The sequence below is a fragment of the Mixophyes fleayi genome, chromosome 2 (assembly GCF_038048845.1).
Source record: "Mixophyes fleayi isolate aMixFle1 chromosome 2, aMixFle1.hap1, whole genome shotgun sequence".
NCBI lineage: Eukaryota > Metazoa > Chordata > Amphibia > Anura > Limnodynastidae > Mixophyes > Mixophyes fleayi.
This window is the reverse complement of record NC_134403.1, coordinates 236,196,968-236,212,621: the sequence shown is the minus strand read 5'-3', so window position 1 is coordinate 236,212,621 and position 15,654 is coordinate 236,196,968.

Below are 15,654 nucleotides of genomic sequence, written 5' to 3'. Positions count from 1 at the left end.
CCAGCCACTAGGGTGTTCTGGACAACATCCAACCGAGTGGATAGACTATTGAGGAATTTTAAAAGTTGCTCTTGGTTAGCTTCTTGCTTATCCATCCTTCCTACTAAATGCTCCAACAGATCTTTAGCTGTAGTATCCATGGTCAGAGCAAACTGTAACAGATTCTGGATACTATATTACTAATCTTGATTAGCACTGGCTTACCTGAGGTGCGGAGTCTAACGATCTCCCCGGTGTTCACCAAAAACCGCCGCAAGGCGGGGTGGGCTTCGCTGCCAGGAGTCGCAGGTCGCGGTCCCCAGGTTCACCTCAAGATGTAGTACAGCGGAGTGAAGCGGTGGTAGCGGAGTCAACAAGCCGGTTCGGTACACAGGAATGGAGTCAGGCAGAATCAGAAGGCAACTCGGAGTCAACAAGCCAGGTTCGGTACACGGGTCACAAGAATAGGAGAATGGTCAGCAAGCCGGGTCGGTACACAGGGATAGGAGAGCCAGGGAAGTCAAACAGGCAGAGATCAGCACACAGGAGACACTGGAAACTGGAAGACACTGCAATCCACGAAGAGCAGGAGCCAGGAACAGGTAAGTGTTGCTCTGACACTCAGCGAGTGTCAGAGTGAGGTTTTTATACTGAAGGGGATTCGAAATCCCCGCCTCTAGGGTTGTGGTCATGTGACCGCCTCCGGGTGCGGTCACATGGTCCTGAATGCGGAAGTGCGGCTGGACGGAGCGGCGGGGATCAGGTAAGTCCGTGACAATCAGGAGAGGAGAGATAGATTTGGGTATCATCCGCATAGAGATGATACTGAAAGCCAAAGGAACTTATTAGATTTCCAAGAGAAGCGGTATAAATAGAGAACGGCAGAGGACCTAGCACTGAGCCTTGTGGTACTCCAACTGATAGGGGAAGCTGAGCAGAGGTGGCTCCAGAGAAATTAACAGTGAAAGAGCGATTAGAAAGGTAGGATGAGCACCAGGATAGAACAGTGTCTTGAAGCCCTAGCCCTATTTTGGGTTAGCTTGCTCATTATTACAGCAGAGAACATTGGTGTCTTAAATGAAACAGTACCAATAACTTTTACATACTGCCTGAAGATGGACCCACGCACTGATTTCCGAAGGGTGTCTTCCAGATCTTCCTCCTCCTCTTCCTCCTCCTCGTCCATCCCAGCAACCTCGTCCACGACCCCTGGAGCCCCACTCCAGATGGCAAGATTATGAAACACCACACACAGAGCTATGATCTTGCAAGCTTTTCTCGGCTCGTATATCAGTGCACCACCAGACGGGTCAAGGCAGCAAAATCGCGCCTTTAACATACCAAAAGCCCTTTCAATGACCGATCTGGTGGCCACATGAGCCCAGTTATATGCTTCTTCCCGCTCTGTGCTTGGGTTCAAGATCGGAGTGAGGAGCCAAGGGCAGGAGGGATACGCACTGTCTCCTATGTACGATGAGAGGAAAGACATAATAAACAAACATTAATACACTTTAACAGTAACAACTGACCTGCGTCAATAGGCAACCATACTCAAATATGGCTCATACATTAACTCAATGGTAAATAGTTTGGTCAATGAGTAATATTACTGGAAAATTATCCTCCATTGTAAAATAAGTACATCTAAGAAATCCCTACAAACAAAGATCATGTAACATTTTCATATTTTTTTTTACATTTCTGCTAACCTTAACTGTTAAGTCTATTAGTGTAATCGGCCTACCCATGAACTTAACCAAATGTGTCCAATTTGATTTTACAACTGTATAGTTGGACCAACTATAAATTAAAGGCACATGCACTATATGACACATTGTGTAAAGCTAACATCTCATGGAAAAGATAACATTTACGGGAAATAACATTAAAATACATTATTAAGAACAAAAATCACTAAACTGAGTCAATACATTAGAGTAATTACCAAGAAGCCACGCATCTCCATGTGGCCTGACACCCCCTTGCCTCTGTTGCAATCTAGGCCACAACTCTGAATTGCGAAAGGCAAAGGAGTCATGGTTACTCCCCCCCATTTTGCAACCAGGTTCCGAATCTGGAGAGACGGGTCACATATGGGCTGTACGTTTATTGAGTGGAAATGCTTGCGGTTCATCAAAACCGAAGCATTCCCACTCAACGGAACCAAGGCCATATGCATCCCATCTACTGCCCCTATGACGTGCGGAAACCAGCTATGGTGGCAAACTGCTGCTTAATTCACCTAAAGGACTCCTAATCGAGTGGCAGATGGATAAACTGGGAGAGCCGCGACAGGAGCGCCCTTAGCACAACCTTCAGCACGCGGCTGAAGGTGGCCTGGGACATACCTGCCACGACCCCCACTGTGGTCTGGAATTAACCAGATGTGCAGAAGTGCAGTACCGCCAACAGTTTGGTCAAAGGCGGTACTGCTGTCGGGATGTTGCGCATTGGCTCAAGGTCACGTTGCACAATGCGCAGGGTGTCCAAGATCACATGTGGAGGAAGCCGATAGCGGCAGACAACCTCCGCATCCGACATCCCAAAGAGGCTGACACGTGGCCTGAAGACGCGCTCCCTCGGACAGCTATGTTGTACTAGTTGCTGGTTTGGACGTGGCGGAGGAGCAGGCTCCCCGTGAAACAGATTATAGTCCAACTCCAGGATTCCCTGTATGTGCGACAAAAGCCTGAATTAACAAACAAAACAGTAGGTGACACCTTTCCACCTTTCCTTTTTCACCCAAGCCTTCAAATATGAAACCAATACTTACAATAAAGTGAAAATTCATCTTCCAGCTTGTTGTGGCAAAGTACAGTCAAGATTTAGGTAAATTTACATGCAAATTAGAAAAAAAATAAAAAAAAATATTTTAATACTCCTGCCCTATTCAATGAGCAAACACCACCTAACCATATAGAGACCCCACAGAAGTGCGTGCAAAAGAGATACTTACCAGAGCCAAACACCAAAGTCACTTTGTGAAAATCACATTTGTTACATTAAAATTTGTAAGGTGTAAACAGTTATGGACTGTGAAACACAGAATAAAGAGAGTTAAGAAAATAGTGATGTAATTTTTGGTTTGGCAACCAAAATCCAAAAAAACATAGTTTAATCCCTAACACACCACATCAAATACCACCTGGCCCTAAATAGTGCAAAACAAAACAGTGGGTGCCACTCAATACTTACCACACAAACAGATGCAAAGCAGCTTCTTAATATAACTGTTGCATGCAGAGCTCTGACAACTCAAATCTGTTGGGGAGGCAGAGCAGGTAACAAATATAATGCACGAGAAGGGGGAAAAAATTAGTCAAATACTATTCTTCCTATATATGTATTGAGTTTCAAAGTGTCTCTGGTATAAAAGTACACTTGCTTTAATTACAAACAGCTCAGCCGTGAAAAGTTTATATTTTATGAGTATTAATCTGAGTAGCGTTTGGAAGCAGTTGGGTTAACAAACAGTAGAAAAGAACTGTTGACACAAGAGCCATCTTACATAGAGAATCAATATAATATATTGTGTGTCCTAAAAAAAAATTTTTTGATTTGGTTTATATATATACAATACAATTTTCTTAAGCTCCATGGTTCGACAAGTACCTTAGCCATCCATTCCGGCAGCCGGAATGGAGTGCTGAGTGCATTCCCCATCCATTCTGGCTGCCAGAATGGATGGCTGAGTGCATTCCACACCCGGAATGGAGTGCTGAGTGCATTCCCCATACATTTCGGTTGACAGAATGGTGTTTACAATACCCTAAACATCCATTCTGGCAGTCAGAATGGCTGGCTGAGTGCATTCTACACCCGGAATGGAGTGCTGAGTGCATATATATATATATATATATATGCAATATTGTACTATGTGCCAAAGTAGTTCCACATATTCCAGAGAAGATATATATGTAGCATACCAAAATGCAGTATACAGGTCTAGAAAAGACAGCCATCTTTACTCCAGACACACCAAGCAGCTGGGAGCGCTTTATTAATCTGTCTAATTCTGGCAGTTCCGGATTTAACCCAAAGGGCCAAAATATGAGCATACATCAAGCGTTTTACAGCTTTTAGTACAAAGGTGTCTGAAAGAAAAAGAGGCTTTGTTTACACTAACGTAGTAATGTTTATTGTTTTATATATATCCAAATAAATGTGAAAATTTTTCCCAAATAAACCTAAAAAATTAGATTATCTATTCATATGTATGTATGTGGTGCATATTTAGTTGCGAATATTTTAAATGCACAATGCATTTTGAGCAGTTTAATTGTTGTTTTAGCTAACTGTTTTGGACTTAAACATGACCCTGAGCTGCCTTAAGTTTGACCAAGGAGTTGAGACTTGATTGTTCTCAGTTTACTGTACACGGACAGAGGGAACGCCTACTCTTCTTAGGTCCGGACACATAACGCCTACACTTCTCAAATGATATCTTATCTCAGCCTACTCCACGCCCACTCTCCTTCCATTCCCAACCCTTTTTTCTCAAGTGGTCAGGCAACTACGGAAATGCATGTGCGATGGAGCTTGAGACATGTAGTGCTGTACGACACAGATGTTCACACTTTACGCCTCGTATTGTGGTGTTTTACGCAGCGTAGGTCCTTGTTTCGCGCATGCGCAGAGACGATTGTCGTATTATCCGCATAAGAAGGCAGATCCGTAGCTTAGTGAATCAGGCCCCTTTTATCTATTGATTTGGACACACTCCTACCACAATTGAGATCTAAAAATAGACATTTTGGTAACTTATGTAGAAAAGAAAGGTCAGCATTAAAAGAAATACAAAGTTGGAATGATATTGTTATAAAACCCTCCAACAAAAGGGGGTAATATAGTTCTTTGGCCTTGAGTCCAATATCTTAAGGAGATCTTCCGCCATCTAAATAACAGGGATTGTTATCAATGATTGATATTCAATTCCACTTCCAATAATTTGTTGGTCTATAACAGACTTATTAAACAACCCTTTTATAGGGGAGTAATTTCAAGAGGACACAATGAATTCCTTATGATCCACAACCCGAGAATGGCGACGTTCTATATTCTTCCAAAGATTCATAAAAATTAGTCTAACCCTCCTGGTAGACCAATTGTATTAGGGGTTGGTAGCCTTACTGAGAATGCTAGCAAATATGTAGACCTACATCTTAGGAAACATGTGATGAGTCTGGAATCCTATACCAGGGATACCTTGGATGTTTTATCAAAACTGAATGATATCATGTTAACCCTTCTACCAAGTTAGCTTCATTTGACGTTGAGTCATTATATACCAATATTTAACACCAGCAGGGCATCCAGGCTGTACAATATTTCCTCAATATGGAAAGATTGAATGATTTTAATGATTTCTTCATAATGTTATTACAATTTGTGCTGACTCGGAATTATTTTGTCTTTGAAGAAAAAAAAATTCTTCAAGTATGAGGCACAGCAATGGGGACAGCATGTGCCCCTACATACGCAAATTTGTTCTTGGGCTGGTGGGAAAAAGAGATAGCCTTTAGCCAATGTAATGAAAAATATACTAGCCATATAGCTTTTTGGCTACATCATATAGATTTTGTGGGATGGGAAAGATACCCTTTTTCATGAATTTACTGATACTCTGAACAGTAATGAACTGAATCTCAGTCAACATCAAAAATACATGACACTGAGATCAATTTTTTGGACCTCACCATCTCAAAAACAGCAGAGGGGAGACTTAATATAGATATATACCGCAAAAAGACAGCTACAAATAGTTTGTTACATTTTACTAGTTCGCACTATCCCCCGGTGATTAGAGGATTCCCAAAAGGAGAGCTACTGAGTACAAAGTGGAACTGCTCTGAGAAACAAGTGTATGTTGAAAGATCCAGTGAGCTTAAAAATAGATTATTAAATAGAGGCTATAGTAAAGGGGTTATCAAATGATCTGAGAGAGTGTTAATTATGAGAATAGAGAGTCTCTTATTTATCCGCGCACCAAGAATAACATGATTGATCCAAAGACAAGAATGATAGGGACATTTTGCCCTGAATGAAAAGAGATAACAAAAATTTTCCAAACCATTGGCACATTTTGCTACTTGATGAAGACTTGACAGAGACATTGGAAGACAGGGTCTTCTTTCTTGGAGGCGTTCAAAAAATCTTGAAGATAAACTGGTTCATAGTTCACTTACACCAGAAAGAATAATTTAATCTAGACCAGTGAGTTTTTTCACATGTGGTTCATGTAAGGCCTGCCAATATATAGTTCAGACTAAAGAATATGTAGATAAGTTTTCCAAGATTTGGAAGATTCGTCAATTTTTGAATTGCAATTTGCCCAATGTTGTATACTGTCTATCATATCCATGCAAACTGTTTTATGTTGGAATGACTAGCAGACCATTCAAAAAGAGGGTTTTGGAACATGTTGGCAATATCCGGGAAGCCATCAGGGACAATGCCAATTTTAAAAAATTGACTATGGTAGCAATACATTTTTTGAGATACCACAACAGTGATCCAGCAGTTTTAACAGTGTTTGCCATGGAACAGATTAATTTGGGGCTAAGAGGAGGGGATTTGCAACAAGAACTTCTAAGACATGAAACAAAGAAGATTTTTCTAATGGGGAGTTCGGCCCCTCAAGGTCTTAATGACCTTTTCTGTAAAATAAAATATATTCCATCCCTAATGCGGCTACTGTAAATCTTGATTATTGAATAAGCTGAATTACATTTGCAGTTTATTAAGTGAGCTTACTCATAGGATTCTACTAGTCTTGGTGATATCATGTTGTTACCCAAATGGTTTATTATATTTTATAAACCTTGCATAATACTTTCACATTTTTCTTTCTTCGTTATATCTGGTGACACTTTTTTATGAGTAATATAACTTTATTTACTCTTCTCATTTTACATGATTTCACTTTTGGTCACAATCATATTCATTAATATTTTTGATGACATTAAGTACCATTTTCACTTTTTTGCACTTTATACATTGGGAACCTTAAAAAAACTTGTTTGTTTTTTCATTGTAGTTTGTTACCCTTATTAATTCAGAATTCTTTTCAAATTTTTAGCAATATAATTTAAATTTTTTCTTTATAAAATACAGTTATAGTATCACTTTTTTTTATGCCATGCCATAATAATTTTCTGAAGTCGTTAATTAAATTATCATTAAATACTTATCTTTTTTTTTTTATTATAAAGAATCCAACTATAGTGTACAACCAATGCAGGGAGTCATTTTTATAATCTAATTTACTATTTATCAACTAACATTGTTACTGAATTTAAATACATCTTTGATCCACCTGCGATTTCTGTGTAATGGGGGTTACTTAACACACTGACTTACCTTTTTTCTAAATGGGATTGTGTACATTAATTACGATTTTGTTTATTTATCCAGTGTCCTCTGTTGTCATTACAGCGATTGACTTAGAATAAGGATGGCACAATAAATACAATGGGGGAATCTACTTGTCAATCAATCGTCACGTGACTTGGCTATTATGATAGGTTGCCGAGAATAATAGGTCATTAGAGGTGGTTTGTTTTACACTACTTAAACCCAATGGAGGCATGCCATCGGATTGCCTCGTTAAAGCATGTAGCGAAACGCGCATCTGCGGACGCTGCGCTCGTTGTCTGTCAATTTTATTTAAACAATCAATTTGGCTGAGGGTTATATTAAAATCTCTCAGACATAGCCCTTGTGAGCAAATAGTTAATTGAGCTAGAATACCAGCAGCTCGACATTAACAAATCTCAATACTAAGGCTCTGTTCATGTGTCTCACTAGGGATTAACAAGGGATCAGAGTCACTATCTAGCAGTCAAGTCACACAAACTTAGTTGCCCTGTTATCTATACTAATCAGGGTTAGGTGAAAAAAGCTGACTATTAGCGCTAGGACTTCTGTTTGCGCCTCTGTTAGGAGGAATCCAGGAATACCTTAGGAGCTTAGACATGCCGTATAAAGTGGTACTTTATTAGTTTGATCTAGCTCCCTATCTTAGATGTATTGTAACATCGGCATTGCAACATATTTGTTCTGAGAACCTGAATTAAGTTCATATCAGTTGGTTTTCTCTGCAGATTGATCCCTTATCACACTAATTAAGGGTTTTACAATCCATAATATTAATTATCTTTCCACAATTAGTGATTTAAACCTTTAATACAATTTAAGCTAGGTACACACTACACGGTTTTCGTCCAATAATCGGCTTAATCAGCTGACATACGACCGCTCGTTCAAAAGTCGGGTCAGTGTGTGTAGTGACACGATGGTCGAAAGTCTGCCCAAATGGACGATTGTCGTCTCATTTGGTTGGTCGTACCATTTAGTATTTTTGTTCCAATCTCGTTTCCGTTGTGTAGTGTGTATAAACTTACGTCCGATCCACGACAATCCTCCGATACTTCCTCGACCTGAGGGGTGTGTGTATGTAAATTTTTTGATGTCTGTCCAAGTCCCACGTGGTGCGGAATCCGCACATCACTGACTTGTGTTTTGTATCGATGTGTATTGCACCTGTCTGGCTGCAGACCATTACACGTGTATAAAGCACGCGTGTTATTACCCTTTGCGTCTATGTTGGCAATGTATTCATATTTACTCTTTATAAACTTTAACCTTTATAAACTATTAAAGTTATATTAACCTTTATTAACTTATAATTGTGAAGTACCCACACAGTGTTCATGCAACATTTTTATTGCAGGAAAAAAAGGTACAAAATTTTTTACACACACAGCTGTCTGAAAGATCCGCATGAAACATGAGCGCGCCCATAACAATCAGAGCGCAGAGTACTGCAGAGTATTATTTTTAGTATTTAGTATTTTTAAAGGTGCTACTAGTTTGTGGCAGAACAGGTCTTGATGTCGCTTGGGTTTCTATTCCCTTTGATTTCTTTATCTACGATACAAGGAAATAAAAAAATGTTTACCATTTAACTTCTATATCTGTAATTTATATTCAACGACATATACTCTCATTTTCTCACCATGCACACTGCTCGAGATCAGTTTATATTTTGGTCCCTGTGGCGAAACCGCAATAATAGCGAGCTTAACCTCCATACATTCTGGAAAACAGGCACCATTTTGGTTATTATAACGGTACAGGTATGTGCCCAAAGCATTTAGCTGTCTACACATGTTCACTGAAATACCTTCGTGTCGAACTTCTTTAGTATATTTTTCTTTTTCAATTTTTTCTTTTTTGCTAACAGGTGTAACATTAGTGGTATCAGTGGTATCTAAACAGGCCTTCTCACCGTTAATTATTCGTTCTGACATAAAAAAAAAATAGGTTACAAATTAGGCATTTACATTGCTTTATGTGACACTAGAATGAAATAAAGTCCTTCTAGCAGGTACATTACACGTGCTACTGACCTTTTTTAATGTCGTTGTCGTCCTGGTCCAGTACTTTGACCATCATCTCCACCTCTCTTGGGCTCATTGGATTTGCTCTTTTCTGTTCTTGAGTATCTCCATCCCCCACCTTAACTTTTCAAACATTTTTTGGCCCTTCCAGCACCATCTCTGACTGAATGAATGAAGATACAGTGTTGCCTTCTCTTTTTATGCAGCTTTGGGTGTTAACTATAGCGAAACCTCTGCCCCTTTATGCTAATGTCTTTGGTATCTCGTTACATTTCCCGCAAATGCCGCTTCATTGTGTACGAAATTAAAATCATTGCTCACGACAACATGGCTGTAAAAAGTCGCTAAAGGGACGTCCGTTCTTCCCTTTATCGTCCGAAACAAGGCTAGTGTGTATGCAGTCCATGGACCGAGCGATCGGACCATCGCATGTAAAATCGCTCGGCATAAAAAGTTGGTTGAAATTTCTGTAGTGTGTACCCAGTTTTACAGAGTGATATTGTAGGCATTGATTGTGTTCACAATTACTACCTATTCATGTTATAATAAGGATTGCTAGTCAGCAGGGTAGTTTTTCTACCGTTTTAGCAGAATTATGTTTATCTTTCCAACATTTCAATATACCCTTTTTAATATTTCACTATAATGTTTTTAATATTTGCTAAGAAAGATTTACCATTTTAATTACATTACTGGTTATGTATTAAAAAAGTGTAAAATACAAAATTTCTGCTTTATTCTTATTTGTTGTAATTTCACAAGCCAATCTGTCAGATCATTTGCCTCCATGGAAAACTCTTGCAGTGGCCCAAGCCGCAGCGTCCCATCTCTGGATTCCTAAATTTAATAGTGATCCCAAGGCCTGTCGAGGATTTCTAAAACAGTGCGCAATACAGTTTGAATTACACCAAGGGAACTTTCCTACTGAGAAGACTAAAGTTGCTTACATTATCTCCATTCTTTCTGGACAAGTCTTAGCAGGGGCTCTCCATTGTGGGAGTGTAACGACCCCTTGTTGCACAATAGTTCCACCTTCCTGGAGACTTTTAAAAAGATTTTTGATGAACCAGGTCGGGTTTTTAGCAAGCTTCTTCACTTACATCAGGGATCGCTCCTTCTCAGTCAATACGCTGTTCAGTTCCATAATTTGGCTGCTGAGTGACAGTGGAACAATAAAGCTCTTGTATCCACGTTTTGACACTAACTTTTCTATTGGTGTACGTTGTCGTTATGCCAATCAACAGGTTTCCCTACCTGACCTCATAGCTTTCGTCACCACTGGGAATTTTATATCTGCTGTTATGGCAGTGAAGCTGTCCTTAACGACAGTTTCACTGCACCAACCTGTTACCATCACACCCATTGACGACAGTAGGATTGAGGGGGGTTCCATTAGATTCCAAACAGTTCCTCTGTCTCCCCAAATAGGAGCACTGCATACCAAGATAATATCTTTCCTAGTGATTCCTAAAGCCATAAATCCTCTGGTCTTGGGTCTCCCTTGGGTCAGACTTCATTCTCCGGTACTGGATTCGCATTAAGCTCAAGTACTTTCCTCTAGACCCAACTGCCACTCTCTTTGCCCTTAGAAGGTGCAGTTGCCTGAGAAAGATTTCTCACTGTTATATACAGCTTCTTTGGATATTCCAACACAGTTAGCCGCATAATCTGACGTATTTTGTGAGCAGGAGCTTCCAAGTTACCCGCGTATCGGCCCTGGGACTGTACAATTGAGCTATTACCAGACAAGTCTCCTCCTTGGGGTTGCATCTACCCATTGTCCTTACCTGAATCACAAGTTATGGCTGCGTACATCGAGGACAACTTAAAATGGGGTTTTATAAGAAAATCTTTTTCGCCTGCTGGAGCATGATTCTTTTTCGTCAAAAAGAACGATGGTGGGTTTTGCCTCTGCATTGATTTTCGGAGTCTTAACGCCATCACCATTAAGAATAGGTATCCGTCACCCTTGATCTCAGAACTCTCTGATAGGATTAAAGGGGCCACCATCTTTACCAAGTTGGACTCAGAGGTGCCTACAATCTAATTCGTATCAAGAAAGATTAAGAGTGGAAAAAATCTCTTAATACTCACGATGGTTACTTTGAGTTTTTAGTGATATCCTTCGGACTTTGTAACGTGCATGCTGTTTTCCAAAATTTTATTAATTAAATCTTCATAGACATCCTGTATCGTTTTGTGGTCATCTATTTAGATGATATTCTCATACTCTCACCTGAGGTAGCCTCTCATTCTGAACATGTATCTACTGTTCTTTAGCGACCTGCTTGAACACACGGCAAGCTAGATGGTCTTTATTTTTCTCCTGCTTCAATATCTGTGTCTTCTTCAGGTCAGGGTCAAAAAAGAAGAAAGTGAACGCTCTCTCCTGCACATTTGACTCTACTGATTCGGAGGAACAAGATAAGCATAGACCTATTCTAGATCATGAATGTATTATAGCTACTACACCCATGGACTTGGAAATTGCTCATGGGAAGACCTTCATACCTTCTCACATACGTGGTAAACTCCTCAAATTGGCTTACGCCTCTCATTTTGCCGTTTACTTCAGTATTAAGAACACCAAGAAGTTAATATTCCGTAGCTACTGCTGGCCTTCCATGCAGTCTGACGTTCAACAATATGTTTCTGCTTGTCCTCTCTGTGCTCAGAATAAGGTCCTCAGACAGTCTCTTTATGACCTATTGCATCCTCTTCCCATTCCTGATCATCCCTGGAGCCATCTTTTGATGAACTTCAGTGCTGACTTACATCCTTCCAAGGGATGTTCTGTTGTTTGGATTGTCATGGATCATCTCTCACGTGCTGCTCACTCGGTTGCACGGGTGTCCTGATGAGATTAATTCTGACCAAGGGAGCCAGATTTTGGAAAGCTTTCTGTTGTGCGTGTGGGATAAAGCTAAACCTATCATACCAGAAGCCTATCATCCCAAAACTAATGGTCTCACTGAGAGGACTAATCAGTTATTGGAGAAGTTCCTCAGATGTTTTATCTCTAAACAGGATAACTGGGTCGACTAATTAGCTAGGGCAGAGTTTGCCCATAATAACCTGTGTCATGAGTCCAATTCAGTTTCTCTTTTCTTTGCTTTCCAAGGCTTTCATCTTAAACTCCCTCCGTTTTCTGATCTTCAGGCCTCGGGAGCTCCTGTCATGGATCTCCTTCTCCAAAACTTCTCCTCTAGATGATCGCAAGTTAAACAAAATTTGATCCTTGCTTCCAATTCCGGCAACAGATATTTTGACAAAAAGAGACATCCTACCCCTCTACTTGGCCCTTGAGACAAAGTATGTTTATTCACTCGGAACCTTCATCATCAAGTACCTTCCAGAAAATTTGCCCCACGTTTTATTGGACCCTTCAAAATCATGGAAGTTGTCAATCATGTGGCATTTAGGTTATAATTACCCCCCACCTTAAGAGTTCCCAACGTATTAAAACCGTTGGTCATTAATAAAGTTTACTCCACTAGGAAACTTCCGCTATCTCTGTGCAAGACCAACAAGAATACGAAGTTAATGAGATTCTTAACTCCCATATCTCAAGAGGTTCTCTTCATTTCTTGGTTGACTGGAAGGTATAAGGCCCAGAAAAGCGCTCTTGGATTCCTGCAAGAGACCTTCATGCTCCTGATGGCTTGTTTACTGACCTCGCTTTTTGGATTGTCCTCAGTTCTGTGTACCTCATAGTGTATCTGACCCAGCTTGGTACATTGACCTTAACCCCTGTACCTGCCTGTGTTTATACAGCTGCATATACGTCGATCTATCCTCTATTGCATCAGGTTGCTACCCTAAGGGCTGCGACCTGCGGACTCCCGGGTGCAAAACCCATCTTGCCTTGCGGCGGTGAAGACCAGGGGACTCCGCGCCTCAGGAAAGCTAGTAGTAGAGCAGGATGAATAAACAGAGGGGATGTTCCAGGGAAAATAAACTGACAGATAAAACAAACTTTCATGAGCTGGGTAGAAAATAAGATCAGAGTCCAAAACAGTCTTCTTATGGTTTGAAGCTTGTAGCCAGGGAGAGATGAAAACAACAGGCGTAGAATATGGAGTTTCAGGTGAATACTGACTGTTGTCCTTGTGTAGCTGTGAAAATAGTCAGAATGTTCTTCTCTTGTTTCCTGCTGTTTAACTCTGGTATAACTCCGATTTATGCTATTTAAATTGTTTACACTTGTAACTATACACTTGTAACAATACACACTAGCTACGGAGGCTCAGCTCCAGGCCTTACTCCATGGCTACTGGTACTCACTGGTGTGTCTGTGAGTAGGCCTGTACTAGGCCCAACAGCCAGGGGACTGTTCCAGGGTGGATCCTCGGGAAGCCCATCAACTCTGGGTATACAGCAAATAACAGTATGGAAATCAGGAGCTAACACTACACTTCAGTGCTGTCGGGTCACACATTTGAGAGTGGCAATCAACACAGGGTGGTCAGTTACATACCACTTGTCTTTTGCCTGGCCCATCAACGTTTTCGGCATAAAATTAGGTGACACAGTGAACACAGATAGTATTTTGATCAGTTTGAATAAGTAGCTGTAGGAGTAGCAGAGTTATTCAAAATGCTATCTGTGCTCACTTTGCCACCTGATTTCATGGCCAAATTATGAGGCTTCTCCCATAATTATAAGGCTTTATCCGTTTCCAAGCAAAATAATATCAGACTGATTATCTTGGTAGGTAATGAATCCTTGCTAGAAGAAGATCTAATCTATTGGATAAAGGGTATGCAGCAATGGAATCTCCTCTAGCTAAGGTTCCAGAGTCAGAGCGGCATGTCTGGGGTGGGGCCTGGATGGCTGTTATTAGCTTGAGGCAACTGGATTCTTCACTACTCCACCTTCTATCTGCAGCCTATATAGGCAGGGACAGAATCCAGTGCCTCTATCCTGGCCAGCCCCGGACATGTTATTACTGTGGATCTTCTCGCCATTTGAGCAAGGATTGTGATGTCAGGTGTGCGCATTGCCAAAAACTTGGACATATGACTAAAGGTTGTAAAGTGATTAGATGTAAAATGTGTGGTGAAGTGGGACATTCTTTTGCCAACTGTCCCCAATCACACCACAACAGAGAATCCAATACTGAGTTGGTGGAAAAGGTTGAGGAGGTAAAGAAAGAACAGAGGAGGCCTCCTAAGGCAAAATCAATTAAACAGGGATTGTTTCAAACTATGTCTCAGGCAAGACATAGGTCTGGGGTGTATGCTCAGCCAAGTAATGAAAAACCACAGCCTAAGCCAAGATTAGGGGTGTGCACCGGCCACTTTTAGTGTTTTGGGTTTTGGGTTTTTGGTTCTGATTTAGGGTTTTGGGTTCTGATTTATTTTTAATAAAGCATAAAAAGTGCTAAAATCCAGTTTTGTTTTTTTTTATCCACTCCTACGCTATTATTAACCTCAATAACATTCAATAACAATCATTTCCACTAATTTACAGTCTATTCAGAACACCTCACACCTCACAACATTGTTTTTAGTCCAAAACGTTGCACCGAGGTAGCTGGATGTCTAAGCTAGTGGACGGCACAAACAAGTGGCCCACCGTAGGTGGCTGTGCAGGCTTGAATGGCCTTTTTCTGCTCCTCCATCCTCTGCAGCATATAGAGGGTGTAGTTCTAGCGCGTCAATACCTCTTGTTTTCGATGATGACAGGGCATTTTAATTATTTTTGGATTTGGCAGCAACAGTGAACATATTTTAATATCTGATACGCAGCTATCTGGACTGCGTAGTGGAGTGGCCCCGGTACCCAATTTGGTACCGGGGCCACAATAGCTCCTCCAACTGGTCTGAATTCCACTGCACAGATGGCTGCTCCTACATCCTCTGCAGCATATAGATGGTGTAGTTCTAGCGCGTCAATACCTCTTGTTTTCGATGATGACAGGGCATTTTAATTATTTTTGGATTTGGCAGCAACAGTGAACGTATTTTAATATCTGATACGCAGCTATCTGGACTGCATAGTGGAGTGGCCCTGGTACCCAATTTGGTACCGGGGCCACAATAGCTCCTCCAACTGGTCTGAATTCCACTGCACAGATGGCTGCTCCTACATCCTCTGCAGCATATAGATGGTGTAGTTCTAGCGCGTCAATACCTCTTGTTTTCGATGATGACAGGGCATTTTAATTATTTTTGGATTTGGCAGCAACAGTGAACGTATTTTAATATCTGATACGCAGCTATCTGGACTACGTAGTGGAGTGGCCACGGTACCCAATTTGGTACCGGGGCCA